Genomic DNA, 25,603 nt, shown 5'->3' on the forward strand with positions numbered 1-25,603 from the left:
GAGGAGGGGAAATGAAGGCCAGCAGATATTTCTAAACCCGCTCATTTCTTTTCATAGCGTGCAAAGCCTGGCTTTTAAAAAGCTGTACTTGTCAGGCCGAGTCAGGTTGGATTCTGTCGGGAACGTGTTGGGTGGGATTCTGTCAGGCTCGGGTCGGCTCAAGCCGGGTCGGGTCGGGTTTGAGTCGTTTTAGGGTGTTAGTTGCCTAGTGGGAAACACACTCGCCTATGAACCAGGAGACCCAGGTTCAAATCTCGCTTACCATTATGTCCCTGAGCAAGACACTTAACCCTAAATTGCTCCAGCGGGGGACTGTCCCTGTAACTACTGATTGTAAGTCGCTCTGGATAAGGGCGTCTGATAAATGCCATAAATGTACATGTACATGTAAACCCGCTCATTTACCCGCACGTTTCTTTCCCCTCTTAGTCTAGGGCTCGAATCGCAGGCGTAAAAAGCCGGACTTTGAAAAACCAGATCAGTAGGAACGTTCTGTTTTCATTTCTGTTTTGGTGAGAACGTTTCTCCAGGTCTGGACGTGATTCGCCACGGTCGTGTTTATTGACCATTGTGATTTGACCTGATATTTTTGGTGGGAGTTTAGCTGAAGCTCAACTCAGGAGGGAGGAGTCTGAACTCCGGTTGGGAATGGGTCACCCTTGGGAGGCATGACGAAGAAGCTTCCGTCCTGTGGATGAGGAGCATTATCGACCTGAGGTACTAGGGCCCTTTGGATGTGAATGTGGTCCCGATTTCACTATCTCTTCTGGTCCAACCCATCACACCTGGAGTCGTATGTTGTGGTGAGACATGCTTTCACATTCATATTTCCATAAGAATGTCTGGACCCCTGGGTGCAGCCATCCAGTTACCTGTTTGTCCCTAATTTATTGGTCCTCTTACTCTTTCATTTTCCATCTTTAAACCTGCCTTCTTCATTCGACTCCATTATTCTTCCCCTTCTGTTTTCCTGTTTCCGAGCGTTGGGGGGGGTGATGGGTTTCCCGCTACTCTGGTGGTTTCTCCGCTGAGATGAGGCGATGGTGAGACAGTTGATTGAAGACTGCAGCCCTAATGACATTTATGAGTGTGAGAGCCCTAGGTTTGTCACGAACACTACAATTGGTCTGGTTCCCATCCCAGAATTGCTCCCTACAGCCAAGCAAGACTGCAGACCCAACCCCATGTAACGCACTGACCACCACGGGCAAATAAATCTCTGGCTGCCAACTCACAGAAGGTCAGCGAGGTGTCCATCGAGGGTTTGGATTTAGTTTGAAGATAAACACAATTAAATAAGTGAACCCACGGCTCCCTCGTGAGATTTCGCAAGCCAATCCAATTTCGTTTGCACACACAATTAGTGGCATTGACCTTTGACCATTTAAGATGTTATCCATAAATCCATGCACCCCTTCTCAAAAAGACCATGACCTCTGACCACCAAAACCTAATCAGTTCCCTTTTGAGTGAATATTTGCGCCAGGATCTTCTTTAGCGATGGATGGACCGACAGCATTTTAAATTGGTGAAAATGAGTCTACAACGATTTCCATCATCAGGCTCAGCCCTTGACAGAACTTCGACGGACATTTCCTCTTTAATGGAAGCATCGATTGTCCTTCCGGAGCGTGTCCAGTGTCCAGGCGAACCTCCTGCCTCTCCGCCATCACAGCTGCGCAAGCTCCAGAGGCTTCCGTCCCCAGCGGTTCTCGTCTCTTCCCTCTGACAGGCACGGAAACCTCGTCCGTCACGCACACTCATCCCGCCCCTGCGGCTTTAAAGTGACAGCCTGGGCGTCGAGAAACTGGACCGCTGCTTCTCCGCCCCGCCCCAGACCAGAGCTTCTTCGCTGAAGGACACACCTCCGCCTGCCACTCGCTCATTGTGCTTCATCTTAATGTTCCGCAGAAAAATGGCCATTTTTGCGATGTCACAACCAATCCAAGTCATTCGTCACTTTGCAGGATGTCTGAAGAGAACATCCGGAACGGGACCCGATTCGCCTCTTCAGCACAGACTGTTAAATACATCATCGCTGTTTATAAAAACGGGAGAAATAGCCGCTGGAGGTCTGGTGATTAATCCTGCAGACCAACGTGGACGGTGAAAAGAGGAGAGCTCGTCTGATGGACGGCGAGTTTGTCTTTAAAAGTGTCGTTTTTATTAACGCCGGCAACTTAAGGCATTTTAATGGCCGTCAGAGCCAACAGTGGCCGGCCCGTAAATTACCCGCGGCTCTCCGTCGGCGAGCTCCCCGAGATTTACGGCCGGCCTCCAGCGGGCCGGATGAATTATTTATTATTCAATCTTCTCGCACAAGCCCGGGCCGAGGCTTTAATCCAACCCCGATATCAGGCAGCGGGGATGTGGGCCGTGATGAAAAGGGAAAGCAACTCAAACGCTTCCACTTGCGTCTGTTCTTTCCTTTTTTCCTGGAGGAGCATAATTCCGCCTGTTTACCGGGAGAAGGTGCCGGTTGTGGACGGACAGCGGAGTTGATGGCGCCCTGAAGAGCGGCGGGATTGATCGATACGTCCCCGCCGACGAGGGCTCCCATCTGTGAGCCCCGCCTGTCAGCCGCTGAAGTTATGACATCATGAGCCCCTCGTAAGGCCCCTCCATTGTTTCAGGATGAAGGTCCATCAATCCTGCGCCGCGCCGCCTGCTAGATGACTGGTGGACGCTATTATCCTCCGAAAATCACGCCAGCAAACGGAAACCTCACCTTGGAGACGGGGAGGTGGGAGAAGTCTATTCAACTCAACCCTGGCTGCCCGATAATCAGCCTAATGGTCCACCAACACGCAAATGAGGTCTAATTTTAATCCGTTACACGCCTCCTGAAGGGTGAGCTGAACACACGGTGCATGACAACAAGGAAGAACAGTGCAGAGGTCACTATTAACCAGGCCGGTGATGGTGGAGAATTATTCTCTGTTAAAAAGTAAAGTGTAAAGTGAGTAAAGTGAAGTGATTGTCACATGTGATACACAGCAGCACAGCACACGGTGCACACAGTGAAATTTGTCCTCTGCATTTAACCATCACCCTGAATGAGCAGCGGGCAGCCATGACAGGCACCTGGGGAGCAGTGTGTGGGGACGGTGCTTTGCTCAGTGGCACCTCAGTGGCATCACCTTCTGATTATGGGGCCGCTTCCTTAACCGCTAGGCCAACACTGCCCCACTGTACATCTTCACATTCTTAGCTATTACAAGAAAAAGATTTGAAATTTGAGTACATTTAAAACACTTTCAATTACATGTGTGATAAAATTGGAAATAACGAAACAATTTTTCCTTTTTTTAAATATTGTCATGGAAAAGGCGGAAGTCATCGTCTTTGTGGCAGATTTTTTTCACCCGACTATGGAATTTCGGCAGCAGCAAAACAGAAGAACCCTTGTGAACATTTGATGGCAACTCTTCCCTCCTCCTGCCGCCAGGCCCCGGTCGCTCCAGCACGATGGCGCGGACGGCGGGAGAGCTATCCCCTCCGCACCTGCAACGATGGAAGCTCCGCGCTGGCCAGATAAACACTACGCCGCCGCCGTGGAAAGAATCGATTGTCTGAAGCGGAGAACGCGGCCTGCGTCTGGTTCTCGGCTGCTCTGCGTGCAGACTCGGCTTTTTATGCAGGTTCGCTCGTCCTGGCGTTTCCCCAGCTGACCGCCTTGCGCTTGCTTCGTGCTTTTAATTCAGTTGTGCTGCTCTTTTGACTTCTCATCTGAGATATGCGGGATTTGCTGAGACCGAAAATATCTGATGTGGTACAATTTTCGGCAAGTCAATCATTTTTTAAACCTGTGTGAGCTTGATAGCAAACAAAACCAAAAAAGAAAAGGGAAGCATGATCGCTTGATGGCGACTGCACGTGTGATATATTGATGTAATGCGGATTTTAACAAACGTAATGGAAGGTTCGGGGCGACATAAATGATGGTTGGTTTCCCATAATGAACATGCAGTACTTTTCTTTTGTTTTATCTTTCTTATGTAAAATTGGAGGACCCCTGAACTTACTCAATGCCTTGCACACAGAATACAGTAGAATCATTTACATGAAGTACATTGTGAAAGAAAAGGCAACCGACTGCAAAGCATTTTAACTTCTCTCAAATTCACGACAATGTAGCTGTAAAGACTTAATTTCCTAAATTAAATTGAAAGAATGCATCACAGCCGGCTGACTTAAAATCTTATGGTCTTATGGTTTTATATAATATGAGGGGGATGAAGGTTTCTGAAGGTTCCTGAGTTACTAAGTGCGCTCACGTTATTTCACACACGTTAATAATCATGAGAAATGGACATTTAGTTCCTCGAGAGGTCTCTGAACAAGGAAATGTGGCATAACTCAGAAGCGCCTGGGTGTATAGAATGTAATATATAATGTAATAAAAGGGGCAGCTACAATCAGATCGTCTGCGAAAAGGCAGCGGCGTCAGGCAAATCCAGGAAATTAAATTGCGGATTAATGCAGGATTATGACGGCCGTGCACGTTTGAGTCTCTCCTTATTCTCCTGATTTGCTGGAACGCTGGGTAAAACTGGCTTCTACGGAATAAGGGGTGTCCATCTGGGATTAGCCTTTTCGCTGAGATTAAACGTGAACGTGAAAATCGAGATTAAACTGAGTTATTATTGGTTGATAAAATGATTACGTGAGCTGTTCTGTGCCAAACTGTTTAATAGTATGTAGGAATATTGTGTAAAATCTTGTGATTAAATGGGTTAAAGTGGTCGTACTACACAGAGTAAACCTGCTCCTTGTACAGGATATGTGATGATTTGTCACATTATATTGCTGCTACTGAAAACGGCATTTTTCTGTTTCCTGAACGGACTCTGAACTGCGGTGTTTTTAATAAAGATCCATTTCCAGCTCGGCTTTAATGCGAACACATCTGCAGATGTGACCATCTGTGCACGATGACATATTGGCAGGATAAATGCGTGATGTTACGTCACAGTGGAGAGAGGAGGAGGGCGAGGGCCTTTCATTATGCCCGTCCCCGGGTGCGTGTTTTCCCCGGGACACCCCCAGCACCGCGTCTTTGCTAAAGGAAAATTACATTTACGGCCTGACTCCTCCCTGGAAATCTTTCATTGTGGATGTAATTATGTTTCCCCGAGCAACGTTCACTCCCATGGCCGCCTCGGGAGAGCAGATTCACACGGCTTCTGTCCTCTTCCCCCTGTTTTACAGAGTTTCCCTGACGCTCCGCAGCATGGCGGGACCCTCTGAAGTTCAGACGACAACCTTCCACACTCCCCTGGGTGCTTCACAGAGGTCAGTTTTTTTATTAGTAGGATTTTCGCCTCCGGTCTGAGTCCGTCCGTCCAGCCCAGTAAACAGAGCCCACGTTGAATCGAGGGGGTTACGTGGGATGAGGTTCAATAAACACGGTGAGAAAAGCTTTTATCGATTATTGGAATCGAAGGATGGAAAATCCTGGACCCGCTGACCTCCTGGAGTCAATACTGGCCGGGTTTAACAGGGCATCTCCTCATAAGTGAAGTTTATGTCATTTGTCCGCCTCTGTGTACCGATGACACCAAGGAATTCACACAAAGGCCACCAGGACGGACGGCCCACGTCCTTATCTGACCTGGATCTGCTGAGGTACGGGAGGGGTGATTCATTGCACGTTCACGTGGAGATAAACGTTTATGCCTGCTGCAGGAACTCCACCGAAATGAGGCGAGGACGCCGAGTCCGTCCGGCATGCCCACCCCCTGCCCACGGTAATTTGCGGGTATGTGCTGATTGATGGCCTCGTAAAAGGAGCCTGTAAGGCCTTGTGTGAGCCATTCCAGGGCCCACGCTCCCCTCCTGACCAGCTCCTCGCTAAATCAACTCGGACAAACCCCGCCCCCTCTCGCTGCTCAGTCACCGGCGCCAGCACGAAGCAGGGAGCATCCGGAGGGAAAGTTCCGGAGATGCTCGGCCTGATCGCTGTGCTAGTAACGTAGCTGTACACATTGTACCAGTAGGTGGCGTGGTCCAGTGCCCTATGGATTGGGTGGGTTGGTGGCTCCAGATGGTGGCATTCGTTTGGGGGGAATTTCAGGAAGCTGGAGGGAGGCGACTGTGGCACCGCGGGCAGGATTGGTGGATATGATTTCGGAAAGTGGCTAATTGCACCTTCTCAAGACAACTTGCGACGAGGGCTGCAGCTGGGATGAAGGCACCACAGAGGCAACGAGGAGATGGTTGGCAGGAGCTTTTGCCTTCCGTTTCCTTCCAGTTTTTTTATAACTGAGTTTGGGGTGTTCAAAAATGTCAGACTTGTAGATGGTTATGGATGGTAGGGAAAAAAACTGCAATGTTCTAATGACATAATGTTCTTCACTGTGACCTCTGATGGTGTGCCGGGTGACGTGCACTACTGCAGAATGAAGAGACGATGGAATTTAAATCAATCGTTACATTATGACGAGGTGATTGATTGTCTGGTTACCATGGCACCTGACAGAGGGCGGGGTTTACCAGGCAAAACTCTCCTCTTTGGTGAGCGGTGGGCGGCCATGACAGGCGCCCGGGGAGCAGCGTGTGGGGACGGTGCTTTGCTCCACCACTTCCCCGCGGCCAACCACACGCCCTGGTTTTTATATCCACGTCGCTAGCGAACGATTTGAATCTGACGAAGCTCCTCTCGTTGTCTCACACTTCATCAAAATTTGTGGCCAAGAGCATAGAAACTTCTAACATGAGCTCCAGTGATGAAGGAGGAGGCGGAGCCACGCCAGTCACAAGTTACTTTTCCTGGAAACTAGCTACCTTTATAATGCTCTAACATTTTGAAAGTAACTATTAACCGTAACCAAGGACTTTTTTTTAATATAACGCGCCCAACACTGTCCACAGGTTGACTCCGTCTGCAGAGACCAGGCGTCGCATGGCACCCATGCTGAAATGCTGCAGGCGTCTTATGCCCACACTTGCAGCCACATTTCAATTGCTAATGCGGCTGCAGTGGCGGGGAAGTTGTGTGTGTGTGTGTGTGTTACTGCAGGACAGGAGTGTCTGTTGAAAGCATTTACATACGAGTGCCATTAGGCATGAGTGCCGTAGATTCTCCATGTTGCCCCTGTTCATCGGGTGAAGGGGGGTTACGTAAACGCAGGGTCGTGTCGGCCTCAAGGGCGAAAACTCAATTATTCCGAGTGTTCAGATCCTCATTTTTGAGGTGAAAGTTGTACGCAGAGAGGCTGTTGCAGGTATCCTCGCATTTTCACCGAAGAGGAGATCAACGAGCGCGCGTGCACATATTGAAAACGGGGATATGAATTTTTCATTCGCTCGAAAGCAATAGGCGTTCGCCCACGCGAGGCGAATAAAGGCGGCCGAGTTAATTGGTGGGGGCGTCATTGAATAATCCCCCCGACCCCACCGCCCGCGACATGCTCCACCTCGCTCTCCCTCTCCGCCCGTACACTTTCAACCTCTTCCTGTACACAACGAGCGAGAGCGGCCACCACCACCACCACCATCATCATCATCATCATCGCTGCTACATGGAGGTCCATCAAGTGCAATTTGTGGGATGATGATAAGTCATTCATAAGCGCCATTCCCCTCGTCTGCCTGGGACATCTTTTTTGTAAACATGTTAGAAACAGTTGTGTGTGTGTGTGTGTGTGTGTGTGTGTGTGTGAACACCTTTGTGTTCAGACTAATGACTCTTCCTATTAGAGCACAGAATGCATTAAGCCCCCAGAGGCAGAGATCATTAAGTGAGTCACAGGGGAGAAATGGTTTTGGCCAACGTGTAGCCACTCGGAATTATAACGATTCATCATCCTTTATGAAATCCAACGTGCCGCTTGTTTTCTGGAAGCTTCTCCAGTTCAGGCTGCTGGACTTCTTTTCTTTTTTCCCGGCATGTTGTTAACAATAACAGGTACGCAGACACGAGAGCAGCTCGGATCAGCCGAATGCAGCGTATCTGCTGACAATATCTTGGTCGGCTGCGCATGATGTGCGTCGCACTCAACAGTTTTCCATCCACCGGCCACGGCTCAGGTTAAATGGCCTCCTGTCCCGTTTCTCCAGCCCCAGCTGATGTGTCTGTCAGCCCCCGAGAAGAGCTGCAAGGGGCCTGAGATGAAGAATTAGCACGTATGGGCCGCACTGCTGCCGCTGCAGTTGTGGACTTATCCCATTATGATGCATGCGTCGCATGTAGCGACTTCACACACTGACCTCTGACCCCCCGCAGGCGTCGTGGACATAATCCATGGGTCACATGGAGTGTGTGACCCTTCCCCTCATTCGGGATTCTGGAGTTCAGCCCTTATCATGTCCCCTCAGAATGTAACAACAAACAACGGGCAACCGCGTGTATGTGTGTGTGTGTGTGTGTGTGTGTGTGAAGCCACAGAGCTATCTCAGATCCTGAGATGGGAACGTTCGCCGCCATGGCAGCATCCGCGGACCAAATCCAATTCATTTTCCCGATTCTCCCCCATAAAGGATTATAAATATGTTATTACCGTGAGATTTATGCATGAGAGGGGAATGCGGTAATTGCGTTTGCTTGTGACGGTGTTTATGCTAAATGCATCATGTGCTGAGCAGCAGACTCCGGCTCCCAGAGCCTCATTTCCAGTTCATCAGCGAAATTTCAAAGCAGTCGATTCCGTACACTCCTGAGACGGGCCTGCAAAAAGAAAAAAAAGTTCCCGGTAATGCAAGTAACGCACGCATTACGCATTCTGCCTCTTCACTCAGGCGAGATTCACTAAAAGTGATTACAAATGCAAATTTAATTATCGGCCCATGCTGATGAAGTTACCCACTCATTACTTTTATTTGCACGGAAAGGAAATGCAGGGCCTGAAACTTGTGCAAATCTCTGTGGCAGAATTAATGGATATTAATTAATCCTCAGACGGAACAAAGCGGCAGTGGCGCGGACGCTATCGTGCGGCGCAGGCCGGGGGAGCGGCTTGGACGCGATTCCGACTCGCTTGACAAAAAAGAACAAAAGTCCGTTTTTCCGCGCTTCTTCTAAGACTTTCCTTGGCCTAAATTGCAGGATTGTGCAATGGCAGGCAAATGCACATTCAATTTAATTAGTTTTTTTTTTTTTTCTCATTAATTGATTTAATTGTGTCCTTTTTTTTTCTCTCTTTTGCGATAGTTTGAGCTATTAAGATTCTGCTCCGAGCATCTGAGCAAAGGTGTCTAGAAAAAAAGAATGCATTTTGGAGACTGGGACTGTTCTTGGGTTGAAGGCACCAGGCTGGAGACCCGGGCTGGACGTTCCAGACCTTTCTTTCCTGCTCGTGTGCGATAAGAGGACTGAATAACGAGCGCATTGGCTGCCGAGAGCAGATGAAAGTGTGATGGACGATGTGCACCGGGCCAGTCGGTCCTCATTAGAGGGCCATTGTGGTATTTCATCGGCAGAACCAAGATCTTTGTTGGTCAACAAAAGGCCTCGGTGAGCGAGGTCCCGTGGCGGGGCAGCGCTGTGTCAACAGCCATTAGAAATTCGTCTTTTCTGTGAGCTGCAATCTGCACAATACCTGTCAGCGCCGATCCCATTCGTCAGAATTCCTGGATAATTAGCAGCGGGCTTTCCTTTCATTCCGCTTCGTCCAATGAGCTTCTGCACTTTGCAATGAGGGACAAACTTCCCCCACTCTGTGTCAAACACGCTCGCCGAGAGCTTGTAGTCTCTCGGAGACGGAGACAGACGCCGTCCCTCTAATCTCACAGGCGTGGCTGAATGGTCGGGCTAATGGCCGCGGCCGCTGATGCAGATATGCTGCCGGCGCTGAGAGTGCGTTAGAATGCCGGCCGGGTCCTTTTGACCTCGTCTGGCTGAGAGGAGCGACTTCCCAGAATAATCTGACACGTGCTGACACTTTGTTCAGATACGTGCATGCGTTTGTGCGTGTGTGTGTGTGTGTGTGGCTGCAAGGATCCATGTCAGATAGGACGGTGAGTGATTGTGTAACACACTTATGGCCAAGACTTTCTGAGTGATTCTTTCTGAAGTGGCTTTGTGTGTGTGTGTGTGTGTGTGTGTGTGTTTGTGTGTGTGTGAAAGCAATAAAGTCGGATCAAGAACGCCGAAGCTGCCCCTGGGGGTAATAGCAGGTCAAGAGTGATGGTGCGCTGAGCTCCGCGAGAAAGAAAGACTCCAATCAGAAAGCGGTAATCCGGTGGCTCGGTACTGAAAACACACATAGATGCTCACCCTCACACACACACACACACACACACACACACACACACACGTGTACTCTGCACAGGGACAATGTCTAGCATCATGCCCATCAGATCATAACAGTCCGTTGTTGTCATGCAGAACTCATTCCACTGTCCATTGTTTAAATTCTTTGCTGAATTTATGTAAATTGTGGCTCATATATCAGCGTCGTTCCACCAACCCCAACACACACACACACACACACACACACACACACTCTTCTTCTCTTCTCTTCTCTTCTCCAGAGCTGCTGTTAGAAAATGCATCGTGTGCAGCAGCCGAGGTCTTGAAGGAAGCAGTTTTAACACGGCAAGTGGCACCTGGCTGTTGGTGGAACTCAGGAGAGATTTACTTCACTATTCTGCCGAAATTCCAGATCCGTCCAAACGAGAACGATTTTTCTCTAAAACGGGTGTTTATAATTGGGGGATGGTAGTAGCCTGGTGGGTAACACACTCGCCTATGAACCAGAAGACCCAGGTTCAAATCCCACTTACTGCCATCGTGTCCCTGAGCAAGACACTTAACCTTGAGTGTCTCCAGGGGGCACCGTCCCTGTAGCTACTGATTGTGAGTCGGTCTGGATAAGGGCGTCTGGTAAATGTCGTAAATGTAAATTTAAGAATTCTAAAAGACCTCCGTCCAAGCGAGAGTGTTATCTGAAATGTTGTCGTCCACGCAGACATGCAGGGAACGTCATGAATGTTGTTTTATCCACACCCCTAGGTGGCGCTGCTGAGTTAAACGTATCGCGGTTCTCCATTAGAAATTTGCGCCACCATTACAGGTCAGGTTGGAGGTTGGGGTAGCACGTTTTAGAAAAACACCGTTTCCGTGCGGACGCAAGGCCAGGTCGGGTAGAAATGTTCCCGTTTTAGATAAAATGTCCTCATGCCAGAGGGTGTTCGTGTTTTTACAGTTATTGATTTTACTGGGAGGGATGAGATCCAGGAGCCCCGCGTCGACGCCTCGTCCTGCGGAAGGAGCACCGGAACGCGGCACAGCTGCTGCCCTCCGAGCCAATCAATCAATCATCTGTCGTGTAGCCACTTACGACGATCATTTGCGCCTTGGAACGGCGAGGGCGTGTCCCTCTGCGCATGTCGTGCAGGAGGTCCGCGGCTCTTCTCAGTCATCTCATTTGCATAATTCCCAGGACCCCGGCGTGTTTTGTGTTGCCCCCTCCTACCGGCATCCATCAGACGAAATGGCTTTCTAGCCGCATTACGCTGTCAGCCGCGGATAACAAATGCACGGCGGCGAAGGAAAACATCATCAGTGGGTAATGGCACCCTGGGGTCCGGGCAGATCTGACCTTTAGTGGGCGGAGTGCAGCGGCGCGAGGCGGAGCTCATCTTACGTAGTTAAGTACACGTCTGCTGACGGACGGCCTCTCCGAGTCCATTTGTTTATTATCGGCGAACGCTCATTACAACGAAGTCCTGTCAGAGGACGGGCACGTGGGCGGGGACAAATGGCGGGCAACGATGAATGAAGGACTGAGGGTGAAGGGTCACTGCGGATCAGGACGAGGTGAAAGTGGGAGTCAGCCGGGGAGAGAAGAGATTGGACGCTTGTCCTGATTTCCAACAGCCGCAACGAATGGATCTGATTCTGCTCGATGGCGTCAAGTAAAGACCCCGTTTCACACGGTAAATTGATGTTAACCTCCTGACGTGGGGTATACATTTACATTCACATCATTTACCAGACGCCCTTATCCAGAGCGACTTAGTTACAGGGACAGTCCCCCCTGGAGACACTCAGGGTTACGTGTCCTGCTCAGGGACACGATGGTAGTAAGTGGGGTTTGAACCTGGGTCTTCTGGTTCATAGGCGAATGGGTTACCCACTAGGCTACTAACACCCACATGTCGAGGTTTTTGTGATGTAGAGTCCCGGCCGTCCCTTGCCGCATGGCCATTTCCACTGGTGGCTGTGGCATGAATTTATGGAGTTTCTTGTCCCATTTTTGTCCGATGGCGGCCAAATCTGTCCTCAGCGCCTTCGTCCACGGCCAGGCGACGTGCATTTGTGACGACGCCAAGGTTGCAGGGGACCATTAATTAAACCATGTTTACTGTTGGAGCGCCGCATGGTTCCATCCAGCCATTACAGTAACATCTGTTCACCGTAGCTGGGAAGCGTCCGGAACCCGCATGTGCCGGCACCACGCGTGTTTATGAGGAGCGGGAGGCGCAGCCTGCTGGCGAAGATTAGTTAGCGGTGAGTGGGCTTCGCCGACACCTGACCCCCGACCCACGCCGTCCCCCTTCTTGCTTTAATGAGGTGTAAATGTCAAAACGTGGACCTTCGGACACAAAGGCTGAATGCGGGAGAGGCTTTCCAACACGGCGCGAGCCGCTACCGCCAGGACGACCATCGCCAATTACGCCGCATCCCACAAGTTGCTCACCTGCCGCGTCTTTACCAAGGTGGCGGAGCCGGATATGAACTGTTGGACGGAGACCCAGTAATTACAGAAGCAACAGATCTTGGCTCTTTTCCCGCCTTTATTTGCACGGCCTTGTTAATGACAGAGTTGAGCGGAGCTGATTTGTAATATGAATGAGTTTGCAGCAACTTCATGATTTCGTCCTTCATTGAAGCTTTAAGCTCGAGGGGATTAAACTTTTTCATCTTTTTTCATCATCGCTGCCGTGTCTTTGTTCATATATGCCCGGCTAGATAAGCACATGTTTTAATGTTGGTCAAATACCGGCATGAACAGAATGCCACGAATTACTGGACATGTATTGGCTCTTATAATGGCTTGGATGTCATTGTCTCCTTGGACTAGTGTGCCCATGAAATGTATCACACATAATCAATATGAAAATGACACCTATTATGATGTCGATATTGACAAAATGGCCCTCAAATGGGGTCTATTGTTTTAAACTATCTGAGGCTGTTTATTACAATCTGTTTAACCCCCTCTCATCAGAGGTCAGTGTGTCTGGATTAATGCTTTCATGACACCAAAATTATGACTGATATTTTACCTGCCATAAAAATACAAAGTAAAGTGAGGTGATTGTCATTGTGAAACACTGCAGCACAGCACACGGTGACAGAACGTTGACAGACAGTGACACAGTGTGTCCTCTGTATTTAACCATCACCCTTGGTGAGCAGTGGGCGGCCATGACAGGCGCCCGGGGAGCAGTGTGTGGGGACGGTGCTTTGCTCAGTGGCACCTTGGCGGATCGGGATTTGAACCGAGGGCCACTTCCTTAACCGCTAGGCCACCACTGCCCCTACTAGGCTACCACTGCCCCCCTATGCCCCTGCATTGCTTATTTTAACAAAATAATTTCAATCATTAAATCTACCCCAGTATTCACACCCCATGCAAAACTAGTCTTTGGCTTCATTTTTGTCCAAAGTTTTTTTTCAAAACTGTGCAGTGGGCGGAGTTTATTCTGATTTGGTGTTCTACCTCACGGCCTTCCTAAACTGAAATATTACTTTGTTGCACAGAGAGCGAATGCATAAATCAGTACAGTTCACCTGCTCCGATGCTTGGTGGGAATAATATATTCCCGCTTTTACATCCCAGGATGTATGTGGGTCACTCTTGGTTAACGAGAGGGGGGTTGCCATAGAAACATGTGGGTAGTGCTATGTGCGATTGGGTATGTGATGAAGCCACATCTCCAGGGTGTCCCCAGGCCTTCATCGGTTGCTGAGGTGGTCCAGGTGCCATCAGATTATAACCACGAGAGAAAGGAAGTCCGTGTAGGGAGGCTGGACACAGATGCATTTCGGTGGGGTGATGAGCATAAGACACCAGAACCTCGGAACGTTACAAGTCTGACTGGATTGAAGTGAAGATATAGGCTCAGGCAGGGTATGTAAAATTGAGCCCGAATGATGGAGAAATAAATCTAGTGAAATCCAGCCCTGCCGTCTCAATCCTCCCCAAATCAGAGTGGTTGAGGAGCGTGAGCCAGGGCTTCAGACGGCTCCTTCCTGAGATCCATAGACTTAAATATTTCAGACCCTGTTCTGAAGTCGTAAAGGGGGGCCTTGACACGCAGTTTAAACTGCTTCATAGAGAACGGCTCTGGAGACGTGCCGCTGCTCAGAATACTCCTGTTCTATTGGCTGCATTCTGGGAATTAAGAATGAACCAATCAAATGGCTGTATGCATGCAGTCAGGGGAGCTCACCACGAACGATTTCTGAGAAGAAGTGCTAGCCCTCTTGCCCTGACGTGAACCCGGTTCTGCATTCAGACGGGGATTATATCCTTCCTGCTTATGTACGGAGAGCCAGAGAGGAATTTAAAGGGTGCTGCTGTTCTTGTACTTCGCTCTGTTGTCCTTCAGTTTGATCAATTTCCTGTATAATCTACCCTTCTGGCCTTCTGCTGGGCAAAAAAAACGTCATCATGCAACTTACTCCAGGTTCGGAAGGGAAGCCTAAACCAGTGAAATCGGTGATTTTTTTCCGGTATGTTTTCCTGATAACAATCACTTGCACACACGCTGAAATTGGTCAGATGGCTATGCAACTTATTTTAACCTCGTTGTAGATTTACATTTTACATTTACAGAATTTATCCAGAGCGACTTACAATCAGTAGTTACAGGGACAGTCCCCCCCTGGAGACACTCAGGGTTAAGTGTCTTGCTGAGGGACACCATGGTAGTATGTGGGGTTTGACCCCGGGTTTTCTGGTTCATAGCCGAGTGTTTTACCCGCTGGGCTACGTACCACCCTTGCCTTAGCATTTGCAGTGTTTGTTTCAAAAGAACTGAAACTTTAAAAAGTTAAAATTCATTCGATGTCCAGCTCCGCACCGTGACCCACCACCTTTTCCATGTCCCGTACAGTGGGGCGCTGTGGGTATTCTGATGAGTCACATGACTCCGTTCTCCCTTCAGATACGGCTGAAGCAGAGGACACTCGATGGGGACGGGGCGTCGCTCTGCTGCCAGATGCACAGCGAGGGGCGCCACGTGCACCCGATGAGGCAGAGAGGGCACTTGTCTAATTCCAGAACGTCAAGTGTCCCTGTCTGATTAATGTCCGACATTTCCGTGCGTTTATCATGCCCGGAACGCTGATATAAGGGGGGGAAATGACGGAGTGCAGGCCACTCCAGCGACAAGGTTCGTTTCTCTGTCACACCTTCGCTTCTTTCTTTATTTAGCGAGGCACTGTGGCCGTCACTCGATTCCCACGCTTGTTTAATTCCTTCTTCCATTATAGCTTAAGCGACTTTCTCCTCTGGGTTCCTTCGCCAGCTTTTGATATAGAGGCCGGCTCCGCCCCCAGTGGAAAAGCCAAAGAGCCATTTAGGATGCGGCGGCAGCTGACAAAACAGTCACACTTGTCACAAAGCCAGACGCCTTGTGTACCAATTTGTCCCTCAGCTGCCATATGCAGGAATAAAAGTTTAATTAAGTTCAACGTGACGGGTATATGGAGGGAATTATGCGGCCTTGTACAGCAACCATATGGTGTCAGATTTGCCGCTGGCGTTGGGAGCTGATGATGATGATGATGATGATGGTGAGAAGAACCGCCCTCTTTTTCTTTTTTTTTTGTGCACAAACTTAGTTTAGCAGTTGCATTGTGCTTAAATACAAATAAAACGGTGCATTTCAGGGCACTATGCTCGTCAAATGCAACTGTAGAGGAGGAACGCAGGTGCCATGCAGGCGGACAGAAAACATTTTTACCAAAGAACAGACATCGGAAGAAGGGGGCGTGGGCCCAAAAAACATCTTTATATTCTGAACATGTAATTGTTTTGAGGTATCCATTTATTTCCTATTTCACATTTATTTTTCAATTAGAAAAATGTACTTTGTTGAACCAGTTGTGACTGTTCCAACGACATCTGTGTGGTCATGTGGTTTTCTATTACACCTGTATATGGGTATATATGTATACGTTCTATTTTACTTTTAATTTTTTAAGTAAGGAGGGTTGTTTTGTTGCTGTTAAAAATGGTTTATTTAAAAAATAAATACATGAAATAAGATGCAATTAAGAATCAATACTATTAATAGTATTTGGGGTGGCAATATTAGTCTGAGAGCAAAATTTCTTTATAAAATATGTGAAGTCAAATATGTGATTAATTAGCTAAAAAGATTTAACCAATTGATAGACGGAATTTTTTAATAATAAATTGCAGTAAATTTTCCACGGGTTTTATGTCTGGTTTAGTTTTTCCGTCACAGGAGGTCCAGCGGTGGGACTGATCATGTTTCATTCATTCAGTTAAGCAAGTAAAAAAAGGAGTAAAACACACGGTAGAGCTTGCATTCATTGGCCCCTTTAAAAAAAACTTTTACATTGGAAATATGTTCCCTATGGTGGCCTGAGTCTAGCAGGATGATGACTTCCATGTGACTGAAGCCACACGCGCGGCATGTATTCATCCCAATTACTTCCAAATTGCTGCCTGGCAGCGGCGGTGGTGGCAGGTGAGCGCCAGGCTGTAGCTGTCGGTGAGGCGAATGAGATGTCAGCGGGAGAGAAAGCGGCTGTCGGCCTCGCGGGAGAAGAGAGGTGACAGGCTGGGCTTCCGGTGGGGGTAGTTCTACGGTTGCCGAGACTGACGGACGACTCGGTTGAGATTGTGTTGCGCTGAACTCGCAGATCACCGTGATCACCGGTGTAGATCTGGATCACAGGTGGAGTTTTGTTTTTTCCTTGTACATTCACAGTCCTTTCCAATACTAGGAGTGTTGAAATGAATCTCGTATTCTGAACATAATCGATTATTTCATAATGACGTTGCTCGGTATGAAAATTCGAGTAAAAAAAAAAGTGCTTGTAGTGACTGTGGCGGCCTGATCTGAGTCACAGACATTTGGAATAGGGGGTGGTAGTGTCCTAGTGGGGTAACACACTCGCCTATGAACCAGAAGGCCCAGGTTCAAACCCCACTTACTACCATCGTGTCCCAGAGCAAGACACTTAACCCTGAGTGTCTCCAGGGGGGGGACTGTCCCCGTAACTACTGGTTGTAAGTGGCTCTGGATAAGGGCGTCTGGTAAATGCTGTAAAATGTCTGATAAATGCTGTAAATGAATGAACTCCTTCTGAACGGCATACGAGTTTTTGCTTTGGAGCTGCGGTTTGTTTGTTCGTTTGGCGTTTCCCCGACGTTCGCGCGACTCCGTTTAACGATTGTTAAAAGAAATCATGCAGCATTTGCCAACGAACACTGGTGTTGAACGCCCGATTGTCCACGATGCCACATCACATGATGCCACGAACGCGAATGAGGCCTTAACTCTCATCTCACTGACGTGGTTGAAAACATAATGTGAAGTAAAAATTGGTGAATCACGAGACCAGTTTACATTTACATTTACAGCATTTATCAGACGCCCTTAACCAGAGCGACTTACAATCAGTAGTTACAGGGACAGTCCCCCTGGAGCAACTTAGGGTTAAGTGTCTTGCTCAGGGACACAACGGTAGTAAGAGGGACTTGAACACGGGTCTTCTGGTTCATAGGCGAGTGTGTTACCCACTAGGCTACTACCACCCTGTTGGTGGTTCCCTCTTCATATCTTCTTCCAGGGAGGAGACAGAAATGAGCTCATGCCTTTGGTCACCAGGGTCTCATCTTCACTTGAGTTGAGCTCAGGAGGCAAAACAAGGGAATCGTAACAAGAAAAATTATCAAGCAAAAGCAGACCTGTGTTGTTACGTCACGCCAGATTGTCCACCGCGTGCCGTACTCCGTTTCCTTATTTCCTCCGGCCGCTGAGGGAGCATCAGCAAGGAAGCGAGTCGTAATCTCACCCTGCAGTCCAAGACTCGCTCCAGTGTAGCAGGGCCGGGCGTCCCTTATCGAGCGGCAGACGTCCTCACCTGGCCCCGTCTCCGCCAGACACCTTCCTCCGCGAGCGGTAATTACGGTCCGCGGCTCGTAATCGCGTTAGGTAATCCTGCCGCACTGCTGTCGGGAAACTTTCTTCGCCGCTCTCCAATGCCGCTTAGGGTGGACGAGTGCCAAGGATGTCTCCACTCGCCCCTTCTAATTGTTTCCTTTTCATTGTGTTCGCCACATGCGCTCAACCTTCTAGTGACTTCGACTTGACGTCTCTGTTCGGGGCCAAATGCTTTCATTTCCCTCCGGGCCGGGATGTCAGGCAGGGGTGAGAGTGCTTCATTAACACACGCCTCGCACATCATAGTCCTGGGAGGGTTTCGCATTGTGCCCATGGATCACAGAAATGTGCCGTGTCATATTCACCAATATTACATAGTTTATTCAGGATTCACATAAAATAACAGACAGAAACTGGAGGTGTCTGCTTGCTGGTAATCTGTATGTTGTGGAGGAGAAACTAACTACCCACCTGACCTTTTTGTTGCTGTCTATTAATTTCTGACACCCAGAAGATGAACTGATGTTTTCATAGTTTTAAAAAGAACAGGAGCCTGTAGGCATGATTGACAGCTTTCACACACCCTTCTTCGTCATTCAGGACAAATTAACCACCCTCCTGTAACTACGTGACATGACCAGGTGTAGCGCAGCGTCCATCTCCTCCATTCTCCTCCATTTTGTACACATCTAATACCCCTTATACACAAACGTGACCACACCCACTACCAACCCAACACTAACATGCAGGTTATCAGGCGCTTTAATTCCAGTCAACGTGACCACGCCCACTACCAACACCAACATGCAGGTTATCAGGCGCTTTAATTCCTAGTGAACGTGACCACACCCACTACCAACACCAACATGCAGGTTATCAGGCGCTTTAATTCCAGTGAACGTGACCACGCCCACTACCAACACCACCATGCAGGTTATCAGGCGCTTTAATTCCAGTCAACGTGACCACGCCCACTACCAACACCAACATGCAGGTTATCAGGCGCTTTAATTCCAGTGAACGTGACCACGCCCACTACCAACACCAACATGCAGATTATCAGGCGCTTTAATTCCTGTCAACGTGACCACGCCCACTACCAACACCAACATGCAGGTTATCAGGCGCTTTAATTCCAGTCAACGTGACCACGCCCACTACCAACACCAACATGCAGGTTATCAGGCGCTTTAATTCCAGTGAACGTGACCACGCCCACTACCAACACCAACATGCAGGTTATCAGGCGCTTTAATTCCAGTGAACGTGACCACGCCCACTACCGACACCAACATGCAGGTTATCAGATGCTTTAATTCCAGTGAACGTGACCACGCCCACTACCAACACCAACATGCAGGTTATCAGACGCTTTAATTCCAGTGAACGTGACCACGCCCACTACCGACACCAACATGCAAGTTATCAGCACTTTAATTCAACTGTTCGGGTGGGTGAATTAGCTTCAGATGAAGGTAAAAGGTAAACCTAGATGAGTTTTGTTGATTTCATTTGGTTTTTTACAATACAATTTTACAATACAGACTGGTAAAAAATGGAAATCCTTATCAGACAATATCTTTATTGAGTGGGAATTTTTTCTCAGATGGCTCATTCTGCCTTGAACGATCAGTCTGACACACTCTTCATCTCTGACGCCATTAGCAGCTCATCCATCAGCCTTGGACCTTGGGAGAGACGTCGCCTGATCGATGTATTATGAGAAAACAACAGAAGCAGCTTCCCCAGGTCACGGTACGGTGATTTATCTTAGTGGACGGCAGTTCGTACGGAAACCTGCATTAAATCCGAGGAGGCAGTGACTTCTTCGACTTCAGCGTCGCCATTCTCCTTTTTTTTAAAAAGCATTATGTACCAAACTCCAGCCTCGCGTGAAATCTTACAAAGCCAGACTTTGTGAAAATTTGCAACAGTCAAAATCCCCCGCGGCCGTGCGAGGCGCGGCGTCCCAAATCTCATTTTCCCCACTGAGGATTTCAGGCAAACTTTACTGCCGTCATTCAGACATGCGTCCAAACCTGAACAGGGTGACGTGGCCCATTACCTAGTCACTCGGAATCGAGGCGAGGGGTGTTGGAGACGTCTTCGTGGCTTTCTTTCATGGCCATTAGTGTCAGTTAAATGCACCTTTTAATCAATCCAAATTATAACATTGTAGCATTGTAAGACTGATAAATTAATGTTACTTTTTTCTTCTCCGACACTTGCTAAGGTGTCAGAGCAAATCAGACGGAAGTGCTGGTAATTAAGCTTTTTCCAATTTGCACTTGTCAGCGCGGTCAGGGAAGGATTTTCTGGGGGCAGAGCGGAGCGCCGCCATGCTCCTGGTCGCACAGCGCACCGAATTAAATACGCCAAGATTACGGGGCCAAGATCATCTGGGTTATTTAGCTGCCTAATGCCTGACTTCCTTTAAAGGTGAACTTCCTGTGGTCCTGGGCTCCATCCCAATTAACTAGAAGCACGCTGGTCTCCTGACTGGGAAGCCATGAAACCAGTACAGACGCTGTCCTAATTAGAGCTGCATACTGATCACATGACCCATAATCACTCATAAAAGTGGCATCAGTGGCATTATTGAAACTGAATCGCTGACATGTTCTGCTGTGCTGGAGATACATTTTTGTGCAGTGAAGTATACTGGTCACCCGCGGGCCATGACATTTGTGATGGAGGGAGGGAGGCGGGCAAATCCCAGCGTGAATGCTGAGATGGAAGCATCGGGAACGCATTGTCCAGCCATCTGCAGCCTCCAGCACCAAAGCCAGGCCATTAATCCGCGCCGGGGTTAGGGGAGGCGGGGTTAGAGGTCAGAGGGAGAAGTCCCATGAAACTTCCGGACCGGATCCTGAGACACGTCCATTCCAGTCCTTTTTCGGTCTAAACCTGGCCGTGTTATAAAATTCCTTCCTAAAATTATATTCTAGTTTCTTCAAAATAGCCACCCTTTGCTCTGATTACTGCTTTGCACACTCTTGGCATTCTCTCGATGAGCTTCAAGAGGTCGTCACCTGAAATGCTTCTCCAACAGTCTTGAAGGAGTTCCCAGAGGTGTTTAGCACTTGTTGGTCCAGCTCACCCCAAACCATCTGGATTGGGTTCAGGTCCGGTGACTGTGGAGGTCAGGTCTCCACTTTTTTGTTAAGTACATAACTCCACATGTGTTCATTCACAGTTTTGATGCCTTTTGATGCCATTGAGAATCTACCAATGGTAATGGTCGTGAAAATAAAGAAAACTCCTGGCCATCTCCTGTCACCATCTGCACAATGGAGATGTGATTTGCAGATTTACCTGCACAGATCCTGGCATCTGTACATGCATACCTCCTGTGAGCTGAACACTATTCCCACTTTTACTGCTGACCACCCAGCGGCTTCTCGTTACGCCCATTAGTCAAAGTTCACATGCCACTTCCTAATCAGATTATGGGAAAGCACTGGCTACCAGTGGGAGATGGAAATTCTGTGAGAAGGTTGCTCTCGTTTGATGGGATTTTTAATGTGGAGATCACCCCCCCCCCCCCCCCCCCCCCCCCCCCCCCTCCCCCCCCCCCCCCCCCCCCCCCCCCCCCCCCCCCCCCCACACACACACACACAAACACATACATCTTGGTTTGATTTCCTCAAAATTTACCTACATTTTCTTACAGTTTAGAACCATGGGAAAAAAAAGCAAGGAAAACGAGTTTGGAAACTGATCATAAATTAGAAATATAGTACTAACATGACTATAAAACTTTTTTTAAAGTGTGTATTTCATCTGTACTCTCTGTCTTGTTAAATTATGGAACAACTTTCCATTTCCTCTTATTCAAATATGTAAGATGCATTAAGGCATGGACTAATCCATCATTCGTGCCTCAACAAATGATTGTAGACAAGTAGACCATGGGTGGGAACGTTGTTCGGAGTGAGGAAGGAAGTCCCGGCATGGCTCCACGGGGGGGAGAGTGGGAGCCGTGCTGAGGCCCGACGAGGAGGACAAGCAAACAAATCGGCAGCATTAAAGCGATCGAACAAGACCCGTTATCAGAGTAAAATGCCGCTTTTACCCGCGCAGACGAGAGAGAGAGTGCGGTGGGCCGTGCCCAGCTCCCGCTTTTAGAAGTGGTGGCCACCGCCGTGGGATGCTGGCTTCGGCGCTGCAGTGTCCATAAGATGCCTGAGATGATATCTGTTCCGTCAGAGCTATTTCTGTCTCCGGGGCCCAACGACGCTTCGGCCTTTTCATCCGCGGAGCCTCTTAGGACAGTCTCTTCAAAAGGACCGAAAGCGTCCATTTCTGCCACTTCTGCCCCGGTGCCTCGACCTTAGTGGTGTTTTGGTGCGAGAGTAAATGAGCGCTGCGGACTTTGCCGTCATGTGACCTTTGAGCCAGAGAGGATTTGGGGCCTTGTTATTCGCTGAAAGAAGGCGAAGGCCTTTCACACTGGCGACTCAAATAAAAGTGTCCTTTCTGCATCAGTTCCATCTTTGTGGCTTCTATTTACTCGAAGGGCGCACACAAAAGGCTCTTTGAATCGCACATGCTGGCTGTGCAGCCGATGCATCTCACACTATGGACACAGACATATCTGCATCACATGCGCAAAACCACGCCTACTTGCAGCTACTTGAGAGTTAAAAAGAAAGTGGTGCAACATCGATAATCTGACCTGATTAAAGTTAGCAGTGGACCCTGTATTCAAAAGACATCCACAGATTGATGTATTTTGCTGTATTTTTTCTTACTCACTAAACAAAAACCTAGAAATCTTTAAAAAAATAAATAAATTCAGCCGCACTTCCAATTTAAGGCTTCAAAAGTAAAAAAAAAAAAAGTGTTTCAAAGTAAAAGTTCCAAAAATAGTTCCAAATAGAAAGACAGGGAATTAGTTAATGTACATTAATATTTTGCTTTTCATCTTGGGATTAAGCTACATGTGTAAATCCATGTACTACGTGCAATACCACACATTTACGGCATTTACCAGACGCCCTTATCCAGAGCGACTTACAATCAGTAGTTACAGGGACAGTCCCCACCTGGAGACACTCAGTGTCTTGCTCAGGGACACAATGGTAGTAAGTGGGTTCTCTTTCAAACATTCGCTCGGTATCTCACTATGGGAAACGCCCTCAGCGTGACCGATCGCGGAAGCACCAATGACACCACGTCCGTCGCAGACGGACCAATGGCAGCTGCACCCCGGGAGCCCCGCCTCCCTATATCAGGTGCCGCCGCCCACCGGAACGGCCTTCTCGCACTCTTCCCCGTGAAGATCTGCGGTCTTTCCTCAGTGCCCGGATTGTGGCTGCCCCCTGCTTACAGTTCACAGGCGAACCGTCAAGGACCTCGCCGCAGAACGCAGGTCTGCGGTCACCCTCCACGTGGTACCGAGAGGTCTTCCTTTATCTTAGTTTCTGTGGAGGAACAGTGGGCTCACCCCCCGCTGCCCTCCGAATACCGCCTAACGCGTCAAGGCGAGGGGGTAGGAAAGCAGAAATAAAGCGAAAGGACTCAATTCGACGCTAACGCGTTGTGGCGAGTGTCCCCGGCCATTTGGAGCTCTCACCAGGTTCTAATGGCCAGCCCCTCTCCCGCCGGGTCCTCCGGGACAAAGGGCGTCGTGTCCCGCTATTGCCCCGCTGCCTGTGGTTTCAGTATCTCAGGCAAGGACCCGCACCCCATGTGCATCACGTGTATGGGGGTGAAGCACGCTCGGGCGTCGCTTGCGGACCCGGATGGCTGCGCTCACTGCAAAGCCATGTCGGTGAAAACTCTGGAGAGGAGGCTGCGTATCGCCGCGTCCACACGCGCCGACACGTGTCTGCTGCCTAAAACCGCGGCGGAGGGCGCCTCAAAGCCCCCTCCACCCCGCGCCTCCACGAGTTGGGCGGACATAATGGACGTCGAGTCCCCTATGCTGCCCCCGCTGTTCGACGAGCACGTGTTCGCGGACAGGGAGGAGGCGGACGTCGAGGAGGAGGATGACGATCAGCTCCTCCGAGACGAGCCAGAGGAGGACGACGAGGATGCCATTCTCCCGGATGCGCAGCCCTCTAGACCTCCCGGCGCTCAGGGCAGCGAGCCCTCCACGGGGGACTTCGGTTTGGTCGAGGTGTGTAAAAGAGCCGCGGCCAAGCTGGGCATTGCATGGCCAGCCCCCCGTGGTGACCTCGGGGTTGAGAGGGACTTTTTCGACGGGAAAAGACTCCCTTCTCGTCCGCCCGCATTCAGCCAATCGCTTCCCGCGGTGCCTGCGTGTGTGACCGAGGTCAGACGGTCCTGGGATAAACCCTTTTCTAACCGCGTTCCCGTCAAGGGCTACTCGGGTTTGGATATTGGCGACATGGAGGAGCTGGGGCTCTCCAGCCCCCCCACGGTCGAGGCTTCGGTGGCTCATCACCTCCACCCGACCAGGAGGGCTTCATTTTCGTCAACAGGACCGTCGCTCCCAGGTAAAATGGATCGCTTTACCGCGTCCATTTATCAGAAGATTTTTAAATCTTCCGCGCTTTCCGCCAGGGCGCTAAACGTGACCTCGCTCCTGACGGCGTACCAAGCCGAACTGCTCGAGGAGCTGGGAAAGCAGCTGGACTCTGGCAACCCCGATCCAGCGACCTGGGTGGAGATCTGCATGATCTCGGACCTGAATCTGCGCACTTCACGCGGCGCGATTCAGAGTTGTGGCCGTACAATGGGTCTCGCCGTCGCGGGTGAGCGCTCGTTGTGGTTAAACTTATCCAGTCTCACCGACCGGGAGAAGGTTGAATTTCTCGACGCGCCGGTGGACTGTAAGAACCTTTTCGGCCCAACAGTCGAGGCAATGCGGCAGAGATGCGATCTCCAGAAGAAAGAAGGAGAAGCCTTCGACTTCTGTCTGCCTCGCAAGCCGGCGCCGCGCGCCCCTCCCCCGCCCCCCCCGCCCGGGACCCCCGCCTCAACACCGGGGTTTCCGATCTGACTTCAGGTCACCTGGCCCGCGAGCCACGGGGAGGGCAGCTGAACCCCGAGCTCAACACCGGGCTACCAGCTCCAGACAGGGGACAAAGCCGTCATACGCGGCGGTCGCTGCACAGCACCGCCCGGCTCCTCCCCCCAGCGGTAAGAAGCGCCGGCAGACCTAGGGATTCGTTTCCCTCACACCAGGGGCGTCGCCAGCACCACGTGGTCTCTGGCCTCCCCCCTCCCTTGACCGACGTCACGCTCGCCCCTCCCCCAGCAAAACGGGCGACGGTGTGCACGTCGGCAGTACGTTCTGTTCAATGTTCAGCGGCCACTTTTGTTCCCCCGCTTCATTGCAGGACCAAAGCACCAGTTCACATCGTGCTTCCACTTACGCCCTCCCCTCAGCTCGTTCGGTCGAGCTTGAGAGTGGAGCGGGTAAGGCGGGTTTGTCCCTGTTCATTTTCCCCTTGCCGTTCTCAGGGTTCATTAAAAATGGCGCTGCCGCATCCACGCCTAGGGCTGAGGGCGCAGCCGCACAAACAAAAACGAAACT

General features: G+C 49.8%; 1 protein-coding gene across 4 annotated transcripts in view; it reads left to right on the top strand.

Moving 5' to 3' along the window:
• The window catches only part of chrm2a (cholinergic receptor, muscarinic 2a), a 58,477-nt gene that overhangs the window by 8,427 nt on the left and 24,447 nt on the right, over window positions 1-25,603 (top strand). For 2 of the 4 annotated variants that reach the window (XM_028953898.1, XM_028953899.1), the window contains exon 4: window positions 5,212-5,295. The gene's annotated coding sequence lies outside the window, so the exon portion shown is untranslated. Of the gene's footprint in view, window positions 1-5,102; window positions 5,120-5,211; window positions 5,296-15,856; window positions 15,998-25,603 lie in introns of those variants that run through there. The other 2 variants (XM_028953900.1, XM_028953902.1) reach the window with 2 other exon arrangements.

This window comes from Denticeps clupeoides, chromosome 15 (assembly GCF_900700375.1).
Source record: "Denticeps clupeoides chromosome 15, fDenClu1.1, whole genome shotgun sequence".
In the NCBI taxonomy this organism is placed as follows: Eukaryota; Metazoa; Chordata; class Actinopteri; order Clupeiformes; family Denticipitidae; genus Denticeps; species Denticeps clupeoides.